Genomic DNA, 17,123 nt, shown 5'->3' with positions numbered 1-17,123 from the left:
TGTGCATAAAGAAGCCAAGGAAAGATGGAAAAATCTCCAAAAGTCATCAAATTACAGATTAGACATTCTTATAATATGTTAACAAAAGTTAGATTATATTTCCATCATTTACACTTTCAAAATAACAGAAAACAAAAAAATGGCATCTACAAAAGTTTGGGCACCCTGCAGAATTTATAGCATGCACTGCCCCCTTTGCAAAGCTGAGACCTGCCAGTGTCATGGATTGTTCTCAATCATCATCTGGGAAGACCAGGTGATGTCAATCTCAAAGGTTTTAAATGCCCAGACTCATCTGACCTTGCCCCAGCAATCAGGGTTCTTCTAAGCAGTTGTCTAGAAATCTGAAAATAGTTGACGCTCACAAAGCTGGAGAAGGCTTTAAGAAGATAGCAAAATGTTTTCAGATGTCAATATCCTCTGTTCGGAATGTAATTAAGAAATGGCAGTCATCAGGAACAGTGGAAGTTAAAACAAGATCTAGAAGACCAAGAAAAATATCAGACAGAACAGCTCGCTGGATTGTGAGAAAAACAATTCAAAACCCACGTTTGACTGCACAATTTCTCCAGAAAGATCTGGCAGACACTGGAGTTGTGGTACACTATTCCACTATAAAGAGATACTTGTACAAATATGGTCTTCATGGAAGAGTCATCAGAAGAAAACCTCTTCTACATTCTCACCACAAAAATCAGCGTTTGAACCTTGCAAATGAACATATAGACAAGCCTGATGCATTTTGGAAACAAGTTCTGTGGACCGATGAGGTTAAAATTTAACTTTTTGGCCGGAATGAGCAAAGGTACGTTTGGAGAAGAAGGGGAATAGAATTTAATAAAAAGAACCTCCGTCCAACTGTTAAGCATTGCATCACAGCTGTAGATGAGACCGGAAAGTAAACGCTTCCCGGCAGCTCAGTCGGGCTGATCGGGACATCGTGATAAAAAAGCGATGTCTGATCAGCTAGGAGGCGAGCTGAGACCCCCTTACCTTGCTCCGTCGCGTCCGATCAGCGTTTGATTGCTCCAAGCCTGAGCTGCAGGCTTGAGCAGTCGAGCCCCTATCTCGCTGAACCATGCAAAGCTATGGCTTTGCAGGGATCAGGGTAACAGATCAGTGTGTGGAGTGTTATAGGTCCCTATGGGAGCTATAGCACTGCAAAAAAAAAAAGTGGAAAAAAAGTTGACAAAGGTTATTTAACCCCTTCCCTAATAAAAGTTTGAATCACCCCCCTTTTCCCATAAAAAAAAACCCAGTCCTATGAATTTGTGCTTTATTTCTGTGAACGGGGGTTACATCTCATGTAGCAGGTAAAAGAGCAACACGTGTTTCACGCTACATGCGCATCATCTGGCTCTACTAGTGGAATGACAAACCGCTCCTTTTATCCATACAACTTCCTACTATTAATAACTTCAACCAATAGGTTGCACTTACCTGTACCTTCGTGTACCGGCCGGTCCTCCTTGTTACCGAGTCGCTACGGAGCGGCGCAGTCTCCCCCCAGCCCACTCCTCACTCCGCCCTCTTCCAACAGGATCACGATCCTATTGGTTCAAGCGGAGCGGAGTCACTGTGAGAGTGACCGCGTCCCCCGTAGCGCGGCAACCGTGGACACAGGAGCTGCGAACTCTGTACAAGTAAGAGAAATGTCACATTGTTTCTTTAGTTATATCTCTAAATTCACTGTGGTGCTATTTACCGAAGTCTCTCTGTAATTCCTCGGCGCATACCGCAGCTTACGGCGAAGCGATCCGGCCTCAGTGACAGCTAACCCCGCCCATCTTCAGGGGGATCCACCATTGGATGGGCCGCACCGGCGTCACTAAGGTGCTGGACCCATCACCCTGCCGCGTAGAGGCACCAGGGACAGGAGACTCCGGGAAAATACCTGATCCACTGTGACAGCAAAAGGTGAGTAATATATACATTTTAAGGTAAAGTACATTATATTTTGTGGAGTGGGTTGTTCAATAACATTATTAAAAACATGGAATTTCCAATATATCTAACCTAAGTGGTTAACCATGTTTTTAATAATGTTATTGAACAATCCACTCCACAAAATATAATTTAGTGACGCCGGCGTGGCCCATCCAATGGTGGATCCCATTGATCGGACTATATATGTATAACATATAAGGCTTGGTTCACATCACGTTTTCTCCCATACGGGAGCGCATACGGCAGAGGGGAGCTAAAACCTCGTGCTCCCGTATGCCTTTTTATGCGCTCCCGTATGCAATTCATTTCAATGAGCCAGCCGTAGTGAAACGTTCGGTCTGGTCGGCTCATTTTTGCGCCGTATGCGCTTTTACAACCGGACCTAAAACCGTGGTTGACCACAGTTTTATGTCCGGGGAAAAAGCACATACAGCGCAAAAATGAGCCGAACAGACCGAACTTTTCACTACGGCCGGCTCATTGAAATGAATTACATAAGGAAGTGCATAGAAAGGCATACGGGAGCGCAAGGTTTTAGCTCCCCCCTGCCGTATGCGCTCCCGTATGGGAGAAAACATGATGTGAACCAGCCCTAACACTGCTATGGTCACCTAGGAATGTACTCAAGTAGTTTGTTTTAAAGTGGTTTTAAAGGGGTACTCCGGTGGAAAACAATTATTCAAAAATCAACTGGTGCCAGAAAGTTTAACAGATTTGTAAATTACTTCTATTAAAAAATCTTAATCCTTCTAGTACTTATTAACTCCTGCATGCTCCAGAGGAAGTTCTTTTCTTTTTAACTTTCTTTTCAGTCTGACCACAGTGCTCTCTGCTGCCACCTCTGTCCCCATCAGGAACTGTCCAGAGTAGGAACAAATCCCCATAGCAAACCTATCCTGCTCTGGACAGTTCCTGACATGGACAGAGGTGTCATCAGAGAGCACTGTGTTAAGACAGAAAAAAAATTCAAAAAGAAAAGAACTTCCTCCGGGGCTTACAGCAGCTGATAAGTACTGGAAGGATTAAGATTTTTATATAGAAGTAGTTTACAAATATGTTTAACTTTCGGTCACCAGTTGATTAAAAAAATAATAATTTCCACTGGAGTACCCCTTTAAGGATAAGTTAATGTCAAAAGTTACAATGACATGCAGTAACCTATGGTAACTAACATTTTGTTTAAAAACACTACACTAGAAGATTTTGTATGCTTTTTGACACAAAAATAAATGTGCATAAAGTATCTCTTTTTGTTGGCAGAGGCCTGCTGCTGTTAAAATGCAAATGGAGGTATTAGAATCCCTTTTTGAGAGTAGCAACAGGTTTTGAGTCAATAACAAGTAAAGACCAAATGGATTTTTTCCAAGCTTTAAAAAAATTCTCCCTATTGGGAGTTGCAACTGGATTGGTGTCCCAGAATAGTGAAGAACAAATAGCTTTTGTATGAAAAGCTGAAAAATAATCCTTTTTGTGGATAATGGGTTGTGTATGTGTAGGCCTGGCTGGTAGTATGGGCAGCAAGAGTGTTGGACTGGTGGTAGTTGTAGTGAGCAGACATCAGGCTGTGGTGGACTGGTTGTAGTAGCCATGGGACAGGACAGCATGTAATGTTGAACTGGTGGGAGTTATAGTAGCCAACAGACAAGACAGCAGGCAGTTGTGGACTGGTGGGATTTGTAGTAGCCAGCGGGCAGCAGTGGACTTGTGGAAGTTGTTGTATCCAGTGGACTTGACCACAGGCAGTGGTGGACTGGTAAGAGTTGTGGTAGACAGCAGGCAGGGAGGGGCTGGTGGGAGTTGAAGTAGTCAGCAGACAACAGGCAGTGGTGGGAGGACAGGAGAGAGCACAGAGGAGTACTATCAGATAGGAGAGAGCACAGAGGATTGCTAGACCACTCCATTCACTGTACTTTGTCCATGCCTGTGCTTCAGCTTCGACAAACCATGATTTTTTTAAGCCATGATTTCTATAAAAAGAAAATAGATTTTTTATGAAGTATATTAGAATAGTTAATGTTTTCCAAGATGTACAACATACAAAAATGTTGTATCTGACAGGGCCTATTTAAAGGGGTACTCCAGTGCTTACACATCTTATCCCCTATCCAAAGGATAGGGAATAAGATGCCTGATCGCGGGAGTCCCACAGCTGGGGACACCCGTGATCATGCACGTGGCACCCCGTTTGTAATCAGTCCCCGGAGCGTGTTCGCTCCGGGTCTGATTACGGTCGACCGCAGGGCCGGCGGTGTGTGACGTCACGCCTCCGTCCCTGTGTGACGTCACACAGGGGCGGAGGCATGACGTCACACGCTGCCGGCCCTGCGGTCGACTGTAATCAGAACCGGAGCGAACATGCTCCGGGGACTGATTACAAAAGAGACACTGCACACAAAAACAGCATGTTTCAAAGATGCAATGCTAAACAGAGCAGGACTGAATTAGAACTCAAAGAGAAATATGGGTGTAAACACCACATAAACATAACAGCAAAGGAAATATAAGGCATTAACATATAGGACAACCGAAAACACATACGACAGACAACAAAAGGCAACTAAGAAAGAGGGGACAAACAAGAATGAAATAGGGGTAGGTGAAATCGGTAAGTATTACTTTACTGAGAGAGTAGTAGATGCATGGAATAGCCTTCCTGCAGAAGTGGTCACTGCAAATACAGTGAAATAGTTTAAACATGCATGGGATAAGCATAAGGCTATCCTTCATATAAGATAGGGCCAGGGACTATTGATAGGATTCAGATTATTGGGCAGACTAGATGGGCCAAATGATTCTTATCTGCCAACACATTCTATGTTTCTATGTTTCTAGAGGAGGTAGAGGAACCTCACAGAAAGGAGGTTGGGTGAAAGGGAGCTAGCTTGAGTTTTTCTATTTCAGTCCATCGATTGTATGCATGATGAGAGGACCAGAAGGATAGATGACTGGAGGGGTGCCCTAGGTAATACTTGGTCAGATCCGGTACTGCCAGCCTCCTCCTACTCACCATCATCACCGTCATCAGAAGAGTTGTCTCTTGGCATCCCAGATAAAACGTAGGTCCACCGACTGTAGAGAACGAAGGGTGGAGATAGGCACCCGAATGGTAAGGGTTTAAAAAAAATAGAGCACCTTGAATAGAGCACCATTAAAGCTCGGCCATCACGAACAGAGAGGGAAAGTTTGCTGCACAGAGGCATGGATAACGAAGGGTGAGAAGAATTCCTAAGTACTTAATGGAGAGGGGAGACCATTTAAAAGACAAGTCAGCATGGAGGAGAGTAGAAGGAGCAGCAGGAAGATTCAGGGGCATCCTTTCAGTTTTAGAAGGATTGACCTTATAGCCGGAGAGCAAGCCGTAAGCCTGCAAGATCCTATACAAGTTAGGGAGAGATGTTAGAGAACGAGTGAGTGTCATAAGAACATCATCCGCAAACAGGCATATTTTCAACTCCCTATCCCAAAGGCCAATTCCAGAGATGTACAGATCCCCTTGGATCAAAGAGGCTAGAGGTTGAATGCAAAGAACAAAAATCAGGGGGGACAGCGGGAACCCCTGGAAATTTCCAGGGACGTTGCATAGGGAAGATTGATAGAGGCTGAGGAATGAGAGTAAAGAGACCTCATTGCAGCGAGGAACCGGCCTGAGACCAGGAGACAGGTTCCATAGAGGATCCGGACAGGAAACGAAGGATATGGATATTCCTGAAAAATTTTTCATCCAGGATGAGAAAAAAAAAGAAAAAGACCTATTCATTGGATGGTTAATGTGGCAGACAGTAAATTACATCAGGAGGAAGCATTTATCAGGGGGAGCGCCGTATGTACTCTATCCAATTTAATTTTGTGTGAGGGGGCTCACCCATTATCAAGTTAAAGATGGCCTCCATGGTGATTTGGAGAACCTCATGGTGAGTTGCCTCCGGGAGGCCTCGAACCCTTTGTTGTTCCGCCTTCCCCAGTTATTAAGGTCCTCAACGTGATTCTGCAAATCATTAAGGAGATCAGACTGAGACTCAACTGTGGATTACAATTGGGTGATATATGCTCAGGTGGAGTCGTGGTCCCCCACTAGAACCTCCACTGTCAGACACCCAATGGAGATCCCATCTGAGGGAGGATATCTCAGAACGACAGGTCTCTTTAACATTCAGAGATCAAAAAACAGAAGTCCTCTTTAGTGGGTATTTGAGACAAAAGCTGGCCCAACTCCGCCAGGGCAGGTTAAGGGCCAGGGACCCCTGAACACTTGAGAGCCGAGTCAGACATAGCGTCCTATGAGGGGCCCTCCATAGTAGGAGACAGAGGAGACCCCACCGAGGAGGAGAGTGAAGCTCTGGCATTAAGCTTATGTCTCAGCATCACTTTGTTGCTTGGAAGACTGCAGCCGGGGCTGGGACGCCATCATAGTGGACGGATTCTGAGAGGCCACAGGTGAGAGGGACTGTACAGGGGGGGAAGGGTGCCTAAAGCTGGTGGCAGGGCAGAGGCCAAGGCTGCAGGAGGGGGTCCAGAGGGTGAGGGAACAACCACTGACCTGTTCTGGCAACCAGAGGCTGATACAGGCTGCGCTGGCAAGGCCGGTGCTGAATCCGTTAGCAGAAAAGATGTTGGCAGGAGCGCTGCCCACACCAGGGCAGAGAGGTCCTGAGGAGGAGAGAGCCAACGTGCAGCTGCGAGCCGGCGCAAGCAGCTGCGTCCCTCCAGCGGCACTGGAGAGCCAGACAGGGGGCCTTCGTCAGGGAGTTTCAGGTCCAGTGAGGCTGAGCGCACCCCACAGCCAGGGAGATGTCTGCCCGGGGTAGCGCTGCGGCCCCTGGTGTATACTCTCTGTGGACTGCAGGAGATGGCAGGCATGACAGGTCCCAGAGGCTACGTCAGCTGATGCAGCATGATGCACATTGCAGGGTAGGGAGGCAAACGGGCAGAAGCAAGAGGCTTAAGGCGACACCTGGATGCTCTTCACAAAGGAGCTGGTCCACAGGAAGTAAGTTGCCTTCAAAGGCCACATGGAGCAGGAGCCGAGGTGTTAGACAACCATCTTGACCGAAGCCTTGCAATGCCCCCCCAAATCCTCCTCATTAAGAGTCTGCAGGTGTCAGAAGTTGAACCGGATAGGTGCAACCGTGGAGGTGTCACTATCATTTCTTGGCCTCATTGCTCTGGAGCCTCATTCTGGAGAAGCAGCAGGAATAAGGTTTTTTTCACATCGTGGGACATCTCGACTGTCCTCCATGGCCTTTTGATGCTGTTCCATGTGCCTGCACAGAGACACTGGGGGGAATTTATCAATCTGTTTAGACAGCTTTTTTTTGTCTAAATTTGTCACAGGAAAAGTCACATGCTTGCCCCATGCGACTTTTTCAATTAGACTGTTTACATTTTCTGATCATGAAGTGTTCTTATTTGGATCACTTTGTGCAGTGGTCTCTAATTATCATGTGCAATTTTTTGAGAAAAGTCTCACAAAAGTTGCATGGGCCAAATTTAAAATTTATCACAAGGAAATTGAACCCTTCCCTAAATAACTCTATGAAACAATTGTATTAAGGTCTGTGCGGCATTTAATACAATTGTTGCACGGCCGTCACTCTCTGCGACATTTAAGGTAGAACAGTTTTGTGGTCATTCAGCAAAGTCCGTGCAACCTTTGCTTAATGAAGTGCGCAACTCCTCTGAAAGATTTTTTTTTTGGTCAAGCCTACAGATGCAGCAGCATCATTGTCACCTGAGCTGATTAGGACAGCAGGTCTACATTTGGTATGTTTGACAGGTGTTTTGGCCCTACCTCAACTTACTAGCAGAGGATATGTCAGGGGTGCTCTTTCCTCTATACTTTTTTCTGCCAACCTTTTCTTTAAGAGACATTTTTTTACTATAAATTATTTGGTGCACTTACCAAGTAGTCAAGTGGTAGAGAAGCTGCCAATCAACATTCGATTTCCACGACTTTAATGCGAATTAAATGAGTTAAACACATGTAGAAATACTATGGTCGTTCATGCTCCATTTGTGTCAGACCATGCCCATTTTATGACTTTTCATCATGCAATGTTGTGTTTGTCAGATTCCCTGGCGCACACTGTTGCACACTGGCGTAGATATGTCGCACACGCTACGCACCAAAATAACCCAACAAAAATTAGTCTGTTTTAGCTTAGTAAATGAGGGCCATAGTATTTCTCACAGTTCAAGTTATATCAGACCACTGGACAGGTAACGCCCTGGGCGGCTCCCGTGTGTTCACACTAGGGGCTCCACATACTCTAGTTCTTCGACTACATTCAAAGAAAATACACATAAACCGGGATTGCGTTTATCCAAATGCTATATCCATGAATTCTTTATATGCTTATTACAAAGCCTCAGTCAGGATATATATATATATATATATATATATATATATATATATATATAAGGATATTCACCCAGTGCAAAGTATAAGAATTAGGCATCTTTAGAAATCACATGCCCCAGCCTTGGTCTCGTATTCCTGGCAGTAATCTTTGCTTTGCTTGTCCTCCGGGCTTGGCTTTATAATGAGTTTTCTGCACTTGAAACTAAATAAAAATTATTTCAGATTTGGAGAGGATTTTTTCCTCCAGAGACAAGGGACTTCGATGGGGTCCCCAGTGGCCCCTAGTCTAACCAATATCTTTTTGAATAAGTTTGAAGAACTGCACATCCCAGGACACTCATTAAGTAGCAAGGTAAAAAAGTGGGTTAGGTATGTGGATGATGCCTATGCCTATGGACAGGCACACATTTAGAACTTATAGAGTTCATTACTTATCTGAATACAGGCCATCCCCTGATTGAATTTACCTGTGAATACTGATCACATACACTATCTAGATGTAGCTGTAATGAACAGGAATGGTAAATTGGAGACGACACTCTATGTTAAACAGGTTAAACAGAGCGACAGGAAGATAAAGACAGTGCTCTTGCACCTCAAGTCTTTAAAGGCATACCCAAAGGACTAATGATTCAAGTGAGGAGAATATGTAGCACAGAAGTTGAATACCAGAAAAATAAAGAGGTGATGATAGAGAAATTTACACTATGAGGTTGTGATAAAGCAGAGTTGATAGAAGTGGGTTAGCAGGTAGGTAGAATACTGAGAGAAGAGCTGAGGAAAAGGTTAAAAAGAGATCAGAAAAAGGTGACCAATTTATGTATCTGTCTACTTATGACAAGCATTCTAAATTGATCAAAAAGGCGATTAACAAATATTGAGATTTGGTAAAGGCAAATGAGAAGTATGGGAGTATGTTTAGAGAGCGCCTTAGATTTACTTACCGGAGAGGAATATCTATAACCAATTACCTTATCAGATCAAATTTACGTAAAAAGATAGCAAGGAAAAAAATAGAGGGACATTGTCGTGTAGGTCATGAGAAGTATGGGTGTATGTTTAGAGAGCACCTTAGATTTACTTACCGGAGAGGAAAATCTATAACGAATTACCTTATCAGATCAAATTTACGTAAAAAGATAGCATGGAAAAAAATAGAGGGGCATTGCCGTGTAGGTCATGTCAGAACTGTAATAGTATAATTAGGGGGATACCATAACACATTCTACAAAAGGTACAAAGATCCCCTTAAAGGTTTGTTTACCTGTGAAACTAAATAAGTAATCTTCTTGCTTAAATGTCCTTGTGGGATGTCCTATGACGGCCAGATGTTCAGATCCATCAGGGTGAGAGTAAATGAACATAAAAGCTCGATTAGGAATCATATGAAAAAGACTGGGATAACAAATGGTTAGGATGGGAAAGAGAAGTATGGTGAAACTAGTGTAGCCAGACACTTATTGAGAGAGGTCACCAGATATGCAATCTGTGGTGGATGGTTTTGAAAAAGGTGCAAGCGACAGGAAAGGAGGAGATAAAAAGGAGATTGTTGAAACGGGATACAGCGAATTTGCTCATTCGATCCCTATTGCATAAATGGAAATTGTAATTTCAATGTGTTTCTGTAAAGATTCTATATCTCGTTCAATACCCAATCATGTGTAAAGTTATACTGATGTTTTTATGTTTTAAATTTTAGAACTGAGTTCTCGAAGAGAAGTGAACTGCATGTAACATGGTGATTGTGTGCACATGGCAGGTTTAAGAAAGGGAGGTAACACTCCTGAAACGTCCCCGAACGGTCGGCGCTCAAAGGCTGGTGAGCAGTCCGGCTATCTGCCCAGAGGACAAGCAAAGATTATGGCCAGGAATACGAGACCCTGGCTGGGGCATGTGATTTCCAAAGATGCCTAATCCAAGGACTTCCTACACTTTGCACTGGGTGAATATCCTTATATATATCCTGACTGAAACTTTGTAATAAGCATATAAAGAATTTATGGATAAAGCATTTGGATAAACGCAAATGTGTGTTTTCTTGAATGTAAATAAAAAAATAAAGGGAACACTTTAACAACACAATGTAACTCCAAGTCAATCACAATTCTGTGAAATCACACTGTCCACTCAGGAAGCAACACTGATTGACAATCAATTTCACATGCTGTTGTGCAAATGGAACAGACAACAGGTGAAAATTATAGGCAATTAGCAAGACACCCGAATAAAGGAGTGGTTCTGCAGGTGGTGACCATAGACCACTTATCAGTTCCTATGTTTTCTGGCTGATGTTTTGGTCACTTTTGAATGCTGGCAGTGCTTTCACTCTAGTGGTAGCATGAGACAGAGTCTACTACCCACACATGTGGCTCAGGTAGTGCAGCCCATCCAGGATGGCACATCAATGTGAGCTGTGGCAAGAAGGTTTGCTGTGTCTGTCAGCATAGTGTCCAGAGCATGGAGGCGCTACCAGGAGACAAGCCAGTACATCAGGAGATGTGGAGGAGGGCAACAACCCATTAGCAGAACCGCTTCCTCTGCCTTTGTGCAAGGAGGAGCAGGAGGAGCACTGCCAGAGCCCTGCAAAATGGCCTCCGGCAGGCCCCAAATGTGCATGTGTCCATTCAAACGGTCAGAAACAGACTCCATGAGGGTGGTATGAGGGCCCAATGCCACAGGTGAGGGGTGTGCTTACACCGTGCAGGACATTTGGCAGTTGCCAGAGAACACCAAGATTGGCAAATTCACCACTGGCGACCTGTGCTCTTCACAGATGAAAGCAGGTTCACACTAAGCACATGTGACAGACGTGACAGAGTCTGGAGACGCCGTGGAGAACGTTCTGCTGCCTGCAAGATCTTTCAGAATGATGGTTTGGCAGTGGGTCAGTGGTGTGGGGTGGCATTTCTTTGAAGGGCCGCACAGCCCTCCACGTGCTTGCCAGAGGTAGCCTGACTGCCATTAGGTACCGAGATGAGATCCTCAGACCCTTGTGAGACCATATGCTGGTGTGGTTGGCCCTGGGTTCCTCCTAATGCAAGACAGTTCTAAACCTCATGTGGCTGTAGTATGTCAGCAGTTCCTGCAAGAGGAAGGCATTGATGCTAAGGACTGGCCTACCTGTTTCCCAGACCTGAAACTAATTGAGCACATCTGAGACATCATGTCTCGCTCCATCCACCAACTCCACATTGCACCACAGACTGTCCAGGAGTTGGCGGATGCTTTAGTCCAGGTCTGGGAGGACATCCCTCAGGAGACCATCCGTCACCTCATCATGCCCAAGCGTTGTAGGGAGGTCATACAGGCATGTGGAGGCCACACACACACTACTGAGCCTCATTGGCTCAGAGCCTCAGAGCCTCATTGACTTGTTTTAAGGACATTACATCAAAGTTGGATCAGCCTGTAGTGTGGTTTTCCACTTTGATTTTGAGTGTGACTCAATATCCAGACCTCCATGAGTTGATAAATTTGATTTCCATTGATAATTTTTGTGTGATTTTGTTGTCAGCACATTCAACTATGTAAAGACAAAAGTATTTCATACAATTAGTTATTTCATTCAGATCTAGGATATGTTATCTTAGTGTTCCCTATATTTTTCTGAGCAATGTATATGGTCTAAGTACTAGGGTGTGTGGAGCCCCTAGTGTGAACACACAGGAGCCGCCCAGGGTGTTACCTGACCAGTGGTCTGATATAACTCGAACTATGGCCCTCATTTACCAAGTTAAAACTGACAGTTTTTTTTAGGTTATTTTGATGCATATGGTCTGCGATGTGTCTGCGCCAGTGTGCAACAGTGTGCGCCAGAAAATCAGACAAACCCGACATTGTATTGTGAAAATTCATAAAATGGGCGTGGCCTGACACAAAGTGGGCATGGTTGGCCCGAAAGGGGCATTGTTTCACAACCCCACCTATTTACTATTGAATTCACAGAAAATCCTGTGAATAAATGGTTGGAAATTTCAACCTTCAAATTTCAAAAAGCTGGTCAGAAAATGTCCCCATAGTAAATAGAGAGGAATCCTACAAGTCTAAACAACTCTTCCCACTAGTAAAAACCAAACACTCTTAGTAAATGACTGCCTATATGTTTAATTAAACCCAGAAAATACAGGCAACTTGGCCTAAAATGCATATTCCATGTTAACTCTCAACACTTTTAAAGGAGAAGTATCATGTAAGAAAACACATCCCCTATCCAAAGGATAGGGGATAAGGTTTAGATCCTGGGGGGTCCAAGCATTGGGGCCTCCCGCAATCTCCTGTTTGGAGCCCTGGCTCTTATTCACAGTGGCACGTCATGACCCCCGCCTGAAGCAGGGGCCGCCACGCCCCATTTATATAGCTCTATGGGAAAGCTGAAGATTGCCAAACGTGGTGCTCCACTGTAAAGGAGAGCCAGGGCTCCAAGCAGGAGATCCCAGGGGGCCCCAATGCTCGGACCTCCCACAATCTAAAACTTATACGTTTTCTTACATGATACTTCTTCTTTAATGTATATTTATGTTAAACACAGGTAGAAATGCTATCTGTTTGATTAAATCTAGAGCATACAGGCAACTTATCCTAAAATGCATTTTCCATGTTCACTCTCATTGCTTTAAATGCATATTTATGTTAAACAAAGGTTTGAATGCTATCTGTGTTGATTAAACCAAAAAATAAAGACAATCTTAACACTCTGAATATGTATTTATTAACACAGACATAGAAATGCTACATGTTTGCTTAAACTCAGAAAATACATGTAACTTGGCCTTAGATGCCTATTTCACGTTCACTCTCCATGCTTTTATTACGTATTTATGCTAAAATACAGCTTTCCTCAATTTGCTAGGTATTGTAATGTGATAGCTTTTATGGGCTTGTTCTCCAGTGACACTGCTGGGGTTTGTAGTGCACCAACTGGACACAGTAATGCATGTGACAGGTCACTGTCTGAGGTCAGCCCACTGTTTATTGCTTTACTCAGCTTGCTTTATACTGTAATGTGATAGCTTTTACAGCTCATTCTGCAGTCAGAATTCTGGAATTTGTAGTGCACAACAATGCAGGTGACAGGTCACTGAGGTCAGCCAACTGCTCAATGCTTTGCTTAGCTTGATCTCTATTGGAGTTGTGAAGGTTTTTTGGGATCAGTAGTTACTTTGTGCTCATGTAAGCCTGTTAAAGCTGTATTTGTGGGAGGGGCGTGGGGTATATAACGCCCCCTGAATACAGGTAGGGGCGTGTCGGGCTTTCGGCGATGTCAGCTGGTTTGTGCAGCCGTTAGTGGGCAGGCATTTGAAGTTCCCGACACTAGCAAGCTTCGGGGCCAGCTCTCTCTCGGACCCTCGCAGTCTGGAGTATCATACAAAGTACGGTCAGGTATTTGGGGCAGCCCCACTGGCTACCTCGGGGCAGAAGATTGGCCTTACGCCAGGTCGGCGGGTGTGACACTCGCTGACTGCTGGCACCTGTTGCGGCCGGTATTCAGTGGGTGTTAGCGGGCTAGCAGAGGAAGGGACTTTCACTGTAGGGGGTAAATGAGACAGGAGTTGTGGGCTGGCTGCCCGCAGCAATGCGGTCTGGTCGGTCACGTGTTCCTGCCAGCTCCTGAGACAGGCTTGCCATTCCGGCGGTCAGTGTTTGGGCGTCCCGCAAACAGGGGCAGGGAGCACGGGTCAGACTGTGGCGATGGCTGCTGTGGGTGTCCGCCGTGCTGGTGATCCTGCCGGGTGCGCTCCGGGTCGCGGGACCGCCAGCGGGAGTCGCCCAGGCTGGCTTGAAATCACTGGGCTCACAATTATGTGTCACAAATAAATAATTCCTTTTCAGGAATCACTGAACGTTAAAATCATCAGGGACCCACAGCCTTTGTTGTCAATTGCCATCTATATTGCACCCATTGATTAGTACTGTGGTGTTACAGATAGATTGTATGGAAAACAAAAAGTCTAAACTTAGTACTATTGCCCTACTTCTGTTAGCAGGTATGCTCCCTGAGCATTTTATGCACGTACTCTCATTTTATTTTATACTAAACATATGCTGTGTGTACATTCACCATATTATACTGCTTGTATATTTTACAATCACACTGCACGTATGCTCATGCGTTTATGCTACACATTCGGTCATGCATGCTCATAGCATTTATACTGCACATACGGTCATGCATTTATACTGCACATACGGTCATGCATTTATACTGCACACACGGTCATGCATTAATGCCGCACATACGGTCATGCATTTATACTGCACATACGGTCATTCATTTATACTGCACATACGGTCATTCATTTATACTGCACATACGGTCATGCATTAATGCCGCACATACGGTTGTGCATTTATACTGCACATATGGTTGTGGATTTATACTGCACATACGGTCGTGCATTTATACAGCACGCACGTGCATAGCATTCATACTGCACATACGGTAATGCATTTATACTGCACAAACACTCATAGCATTTATACTGCACTCATGCTGATAGCATGTATACTGCACACACAGTCATGTATTTACTGCATACACGGTCATGCATTCATACTGCACTCTTGCTTATAGCATTTATATGCCACATACGGTCAGACATCTATACTGCACTCACGCTCATAGTGTTTATACCGCACACAGTCATGCATTAATGCTGCACTCTCGCGCATAGCATTTATACTGCACACATGGTCATGCATTTATGCTGCACTCTCGCTCATAGTTTTAATACGGTACACGCGGTCATGCATTATACTGCACTCATGCTCATAGCTTTATACTGCACACACAGTCATGCATTTATACTGCACATTTGGGCATGCGTTTATACTGCACTCACGCTCATATCATTTATACTGCACACGCGGTCATGCATCTACACTGCACTCACGCTCATTGCGTTTTATTCTGCACATACAGTCATGTATTTATACTGCACATACGCTTATGCACCTATACTGCTAATGTTCATAGCATTTATACTGCACATTTGGTCAGGCATATATACTGAAATCATGCTCATAGCATTATACCGCACATATGGTCATGCATTTATACTGCACGTACGCTTATGGATTTATACCGCTAACGCTCATAGCATTTATACTGCACATATGGTCATGCATTTATATTGCTCTTACGCTTGTAGCATTTATACTGTACATGCGCTCATGCATTTATACTGCACGTACGCTTATGCGTTTTACCGCTAACACTCATAGCATTTATACTGCACATACGGTCATGTATTTATATTGCTCTTACGCTAGTAGCATTTATACTGTACATGCGGTCATGCATTTATATTGCACTTACGCTCATAGCATTGTACTGCACATACAGTCATGCATCTACACTGCACTTCATATGGTACATAGGCTCACAGCTTGTACATCGCACATACGCCCACAGCATTCGTGCTGTTTTAGGCGCACAGTGTGGTGCGATACATACGTGCATAGTTACACGGATTATAGGCTTAGAACATTGGTGCTGTGTGTAGTGTATAGTGTTTAGGTCTTGTGTTCATTCAGAGCTTCCTTATGGTACACATGCTCACAGGAGTCAGTCTATTCATATCCTCATAACATTTTATTGGTCATATGCTAGTAGTATAGGGTACACACGGTCGTACACGGTACACACGCTTGCAAGATTCATACGCTCATAGCATTTACTGTGCGTACGCTCGTAGCGTTCATATTATACATACGTTTTGGTAGCATTTATACAGCACAGGACTTCATAGTTTTCATATATAACTATAAAAAAACAAAAAAACACAACAACCTTTTATAACTTAGTACATACTCAGAGGTTTGTTACAGATGACAGCATTCATGTCAGGCCTGCCACTGGCAGGGGGAGGTACGGCATAATTATTGTTTCTGACACGTTTTCAGAGCAATAATACCACGACTCATAGATGCTAGTATACCTGTTATGCCTGCAATGTCTGCAGGGAGATGCACTGCGTAATTATTATGGACACTTTCAGAGTAACACTATGAACCATAGGTGGTAGTATACCCATTATGCCTGCAGGGGGGATGCACTGCAATTGTTGTTACTGACTCATCTTCAGAGCAATAATATCATGACTCATGTGGTAGTATGCCTGTACGTCTGCCATGTCTGCAGGGGGAGGCACTGAGTAATTATTATTGACAGGCATAGCATAACATTAAAAAACCATAGGCGGTAGTGTACCCATTATGCCTGCCACGCCTGCTGGGGGATGCACCGCAATTGTTGTTACTGACTCATCTTCAGAGCAATAATATCATGACTCATGTGGTAGTATACCTGTATATCTGCCACATCTGCAGGGCGAGGCACTGAGTAATTATTATTGACAGGCATAGCATAACAAAAAGAAAAAAAAATATAGGCGGTAGTATACCCATTATGCCTGCCACGCCTGCAGGGGGATGCACTGCAATGGTTGTTACTGACACCTCTTCAGAGCAACAATATCACGATTCATGTGGTAGTATACCTGTACATCTGCCACGTCTGCAGGGGGATGCACTGCAATTGTTGTCACTGACACCTCTTCAGAGCAATAATATTACGAACCATGTGGTAGTATACCTGTACATCTGCAGGGGATGCATTGCGTAATTATTGTTGTTTGACATTCATAGCATAAACATTAAAACCATAGGCGGTAGTATACCCATTGTGCCTTCCACGCCTGCAGGGGGATGCACCGCAATTGTTGTTACTGACACCTTTTTCAGAGCGACAATATCACGGTTTACATGCGGTAGTATACCTGTTATATCTGCCACGTCTGCAGGGGGTTGCACTGCGCAA

Source organism: Hyla sarda, chromosome 3, assembly GCF_029499605.1.
Source record: "Hyla sarda isolate aHylSar1 chromosome 3, aHylSar1.hap1, whole genome shotgun sequence".
NCBI classification, from domain to species: Eukaryota; Metazoa; Chordata; class Amphibia; order Anura; family Hylidae; genus Hyla; species Hyla sarda.
Note: the sequence above shows the minus strand (reverse complement) of the source record.